The following is a 6,000-nucleotide window of genomic DNA, read 5'->3' on the forward strand; positions in this document are numbered from 1 at the left end:
AGGAGCAAGTTATTCCTGTCAATGCAACAACGGATTCATAGATAGCAGTCCCGAAGTTCCAGGGAGAGTTTGTCAACAAAAGCAGAATCTACCTTCAAGTAACCGCTTTATATAATTTTAAAAAAAAAAAAAAAATCTTTAAAAAATTGCATGTAATGTCTTTTCCTTCCCCTGACCCTCACTCAGGTAACAGTTCATTATAATTACTTATACTGGCCTTTGATGGATTGGATTTTATGTGAGAATGGGTACCACAGTTAACTGTTTAGGCAAACAATGGAAGCATATTTTCTGGGCTTGTTTTTTGCAAGTTGTTTATGAAAATAAATAGCATAAGCTTGATGAAACTTTAGAAGAAGTTCTACTGACTGCTTTCACATTGCTATTTTACAGAACAGATGACTACAGTCCTTTCAAAAAGTGCTACAGTGAGATTTACAGGATCCACAGCTCATTCCATTTTCACTACCACATTTGCATCAGAACCTTGCAGTAAGTAAACATTTAATATTGAACACTAGAATAAAAATTATCCAAGATTAGTTATTAAAATCAGATGCAATATTCCTCTTCATCAGTCATATCAGCTGTCAGGTGAAATCTCTGGATAAAACTTCAGAAAGGGAAGTCTGAGAGAACCACTGAAAATACATAATTATACAAATATCAATCAAGGTAGCTTCTACACATTGGTAAAGCCCTCCTGGACCCAGTAAGATTCCACTGGGTGCCTATCTCCAGTGATAAACCACTGTGATAGGTGATTTTTCTTAATGTTATTATGAAGCACATTTATTTAATGCCTATCTACTGCTCTGAGCTTAGGGTTTCCTGGTGGCTTTTTAGTAATCCATCCTTCTGATCATATCAGTATCAGTCACATAGCAGTCCACCTCAGAACACTCATCAGAACAGCTGCCTTGCCTGCAGTGAGAAAGACTAGAAGCAAGTAGAATGTCACCCATTTGTGTTTTGAAGCCATCAAATAAAATACATTAATGTATTATTTACATCTGTAGAGCAAACAGTTTATTTCTGATCTTGTGGGAGAATGGGGTGAAAGTCTGAAATCAGCCCTAAGAAAACTCACAAAGATGTATATTGATGTAATTTTTATTTTTTTGCTTCTATATGAAATGTGTAGAATTGCAGAAGTGAAATGTGTAGAATTGCAGAAGTGAAATGGACTGCCCTCAGCTGCATTAAACTTTTTCACTTTGCAGTGCCAGTGTCCATCAAAGTTCAGAATGTGACTGGGGAAGCAATACAATTCAGCTGGACCGGTGGCAGGAGAGGCAGCCTCTACAACATCTCCCTCATGGATGGAAATCGGGAGATAAATAAAACCACTACAAAAGAGATAAAAACTGTGTTTAAACATTTACTTCCTGGTCACGTATACACAGTATCTGTGGCAGTATTATCTTGTGCTGAGAACAGCTGGACTTCAGTCAGTGTCCGAACAGGTATTTCCTCAATCATCCTGTCATTCCTTTTTTAATGAATATATTCTCAGAATATCTTTTTACAATATGATTTGGATTTGATTTCATAGACTATTATTCCTGTAAGTCATCTTTATATATCTGACTCATCCCCTTACTTGGATAGGACTACCTGGATTAAACAGGATTTTTCAAGAGTAAGTGCTTATTCTGTGAAATTTCTGACCGTGCTGTGTTGTTGAACCAGACAATTCTGTACAGAAGTCAAAATATTTTGGTTGTAAACTTATCAGTAAATATTCTGGTAATGTGAAGTTTAGGTTGTACATGCTTTTGTGAATGCAGGCAGTCCTTAATTGTCATTGTGATCTTTTAAATTTCATCCTAGGATATAGACATTAAGACACTGTTTAATTGTATCACTGTACTAAATCATAAAAAGTAAAACATATGCTATATTTTTTTTTTCAATATTTCAGATACACCTGGAAAGTATCTTTGGGGAAGTATAGACTCCTGGATGCTTACATCCTGTCCCTCAGCCAAATGTTTTTGACTAAACTTTTAATATCATGTACAGGGCCTCCCAGGTGATGTTGCCTTTCTTACAAACCATTTAGGGATTGCACATATAACCTGGATGCAACATTTTAGCTTCCATGGAACTCAACAGGTCCTTCTTAGTTGAAACGGCTGTGTACTGATAGTCATCATGTCATAGGTACCTCTGCAAAAAATGTTGCAGGCTGACAGGAACCCGCTTTTCTCAAAAGATCTTCCTCTGCCCTCTTCTGACCACACAAAAGCTGTGTAGGAGTGCCCTTAGAGCAATGTTGAGCCTGAGATTCATACCTGCCTCTTAACCAGGTATACAAGTGGTCTGTTAAGTATAGCTATGTAGTTACAAGGTAAAAACTATAGTGTTCTCATCAACTCATTTATAAGCCGTCTTGAAAGGCCTTAGGCATTTTTCTTCAGCTATTCCAAATGGAAAGCAGTTCCAGAAAAGCAATGCTCTGATGTTCTGAAAACATTATCAAATTGCCAGTCTAAAAGTATCCATGGCAAGTCCATATCCATTTGCTTTTGTGCCAACATTGCCCTCTAAGTTAAATAGTTCCTCTCTCTTCCTTTCCTCATATTGTGTTCTCCCTCCCTGATATAATTCTAAAGTTTTCCTACAGACAGTGTTCTCAGCCTTTGTTTGCTAGACTAGACAAGCCATTCTTTCCTAGTTTCCTTTCCTAAGAAGAATTCTTCTCTGCCTTGGAGGCCCCCATCACTTTTCTCTTTGTGTTTTGAAATAGAAGGCATCTTTCTTGAATGTGGGTAACTGGTATTACACTCAGCCATCCAGGCAAGCTTGGACCATTGTGCTTACCATACCATTAGCATTCCTGTCTCTACTGGAAATGTATTGAACAATGTGTCGTACAACTACACATGCTTTTTTCATAACTGCATCACAGCTGTGATCAGCTCAGGCACTGAAGTCCTTTTCTCCTCAATGCTTGTTCTGCCAGGTTAGAGAAGACATTTTTATTATTAATCCCTAAATGCACAGCTTTCAGGAAATGTCATCTCAGTGCTGCTGCTCCAGTCTTAGCTTCATCCAGTTCTTTCTAGAAGGTATCTCAATTCTCCCCTGTGTTAATGACACCTACTAACTTTGTGCCATCAGCAAATTTTATGAGCAAAAATTCCTGCATTTTCTGGCAAGATCTATAATGGAAATGGTGAACAAGTTCTACACCCAGACTGATTCTCAAGGAACACCACACGTAATATCCCTCTAAAGTAAGGTTTCTTCTTTTAAAGCTACCCATTGCCATCTCCCCATTAGCCAATTCCTTTAGACAAATCTTTTTCCACTAAAAAATTACCACTTGGCACTATATAATATCATTTTTCTGTCATTGGAAGAGATCTGAAAGTCAGCTTGTCAAAGGAAGCTACTAGGCTATTTTGGCATGATCCACTTCTGATAAAACTGTATTGCACTTTATCATACTTTCTCTGTGGCTGAGAAAATTTTCATTATTTCTTTTAATATCCTTTGAAAGATCTAACTTGATTTATGGCAATTGATACTTTCTTCCAGCTTTTCTTGACCTCTAAAACATAACTCTCTTTGTTGTAACCTTTTTTTTCGGTTCTCTAGTGGATTGTCTGATTATTCTCAAAATCCTTCCAGGGCAATTATTCTAGCAGTTAAACGTGAGGTTCCTTCTTATGGACTTACTCTCTATCTTAGGCTTTAGGACCACAGAGCCAAGGAATTCTCATCTGGATTTTACGTGGAGTCAAAGATTATGTTCAATTCTGTGAGGAGAATTAAAGCTACACCCAATGAGCTAACCATACAAAAACTGTCGTACCACCCTTTACTACTATTTTGACCCTTTATAAATAATTCAGATGAGCCAGTCCAGACAAGCATACTAAGGTTTTGAGACTCCATGATACATATTGTTTTCAAATGAAATTGCAGCTGACTTTTACTTCTGAAAACTCCATCTAGTTTACCTGAGTTGTACAAGCACATAAGCACAAAACCTATAACTCCCACAAGAAATTAGAGTACTCAACATTATCTCAAATACCACCTACCCACCACCTACCTCTCTTCTGATATGCTCCATTTTTATTATTTGCAGTTCTAAGTTCTCACTGGGCAAAAGGAACTGTTGCTTCGGTGATTCTCTGGCCATGACTAAATGCTTTCATCTATTTCAGTTTGGAAGTGCGATGCACTAGGTGGAGCGCAAAGAGGGTTTTTTTACCCCATCATTTTCTTACTAGCAACAATCATGTGTGCACAGAGGCAATCATCTTGATTTTTTAATTTACTTTACAGATCCTGTTTCCTGTTTCAACAGAACTGAGTTTTGCTTACAACAAAATACTGGCTGTCCTGACTTAAAATATATTGTATGCTCACGTAAGTTTTATAGAATTCTAAAATATGTTTATTCATAACTATGGGGTATCATTTCACAATGTAGTATCTTTCATGAGTATTTTTCCATCTGCTTTATTATGTCACTTCACATAGTATCTGAGTTCACACTTCTTTGGTGAGGAAGCTGCCGTCATCAAAGTTCAGTGTCATCTTCCAGCTCTATTTTTAGCCTGGACTTTTCTATGTAAAGCACACTTCTTTTGGCCTGGGGCTCATCCACCTCCTTAGGAGGATTGAAACATACTCAGTGTCTTGCACACTGATCTTTCTTCTGCTGAAATCAATGGGAGAGTGGCTGTTGAATTAGGGAGTAGGATGCACCTTGAATAATACAGGAATGACTAATAAGTTGTGAGAATTGTGATGGCTGACAAATTTGAAAAGGAAGAGATTCAGCTCTTGAAGGTTCAGAAGCCAGTGTATTAAGTACACTTACATGATGATACCTTCATTATTATTTGATTAGTTTCTGTTTTTATCAATTAGTATTATAAATACATGTGATAATAAAGTTCAAAAAGCAAGTGTGGAGTGACATCCTGGGATTCACCTAATTGTTTCACTTTTTTTTTTTTCCAGGTTACCAAACATTTGCCGGCAGTGTTTTGTTAAAAAGCCAGACATTTAATGATACGCTTTATAACTCTGATAGTGAAGGCTACAAAACAATGTCTGAAAGTATCAAAACAGAAGTAAGTTGCTGTAAGCTCCTTTGTCATTATGAATGGACTAAGAAAAGTTTTGCAATTAGCAACATCAGTCTCCTAGATTCATTCTTAAATGAAGACTGTGACAGGCGAAAACAGCATAGGAAGCACAAGAACTGTTTTGACTGAAGGAGAGAAAGCATATTGTCCAATGAGGAGGGGTATGTTCCCTAACTCATCCTCAAATGTAAGATATTTAGTGAAAGGGACTTTAAAATTATATTGTTATAAGCACAAAGAACATCCCGTTCTGTTTATTTTCTCCCACCTTACTAAGCAGATGCCTGTGGATATAGAAAAAGAATAGTACTCAAAAATAACATTTCAACACATACTTGGAAAAGTGAGATCTTTACAGGTGTGTACTGTTAGTCCAGATCATTGTGAATTTGCTTCATGGTAGCGGTTGCTGGACTGGAGAAGGTATCAAAGGGACCATATCAGGGAGAAACATGGAACATGGAGAGAGAATATGGAAGCTTAGAGACAGTGGATGAGCCTAGTAAAGCTGACATGCAGAAGCAGCAGTCTGTCTTTAGCAAGATGTTAAAGAAAAGGAGAAATAATTTACACACCTCTCAGGAATCCTGATATACATGAGCCTGTTGGAAAGGTAAAACTACTGTAAGATTGAGGTAGACCGCTTTTACACAACTAACACAGAAAATTATTTTTAGTGTGATTATCATACCTTTTAGCTAAGAGTCTCCATGGATCCATAAGCAGTAATTAATTTGTTCTCGCAACGCCAACTCCTTGTAACCTTGTCTTACAACTGCTAGCATCTCCATTTCATGGATGGAAAATTTACTTTAGTGAATTTAAAAGGCTTCCGCCAACCTGACTGAATGCAACAGGATTCCCTTTACTGCCATTTAATAAGCTT

The sequence above is a fragment of the Nyctibius grandis genome, chromosome 2 (genome assembly GCF_013368605.1).
Source record: "Nyctibius grandis isolate bNycGra1 chromosome 2, bNycGra1.pri, whole genome shotgun sequence".
Lineage (NCBI taxonomy): Eukaryota > Metazoa > Chordata > Aves > Nyctibiiformes > Nyctibiidae > Nyctibius > Nyctibius grandis.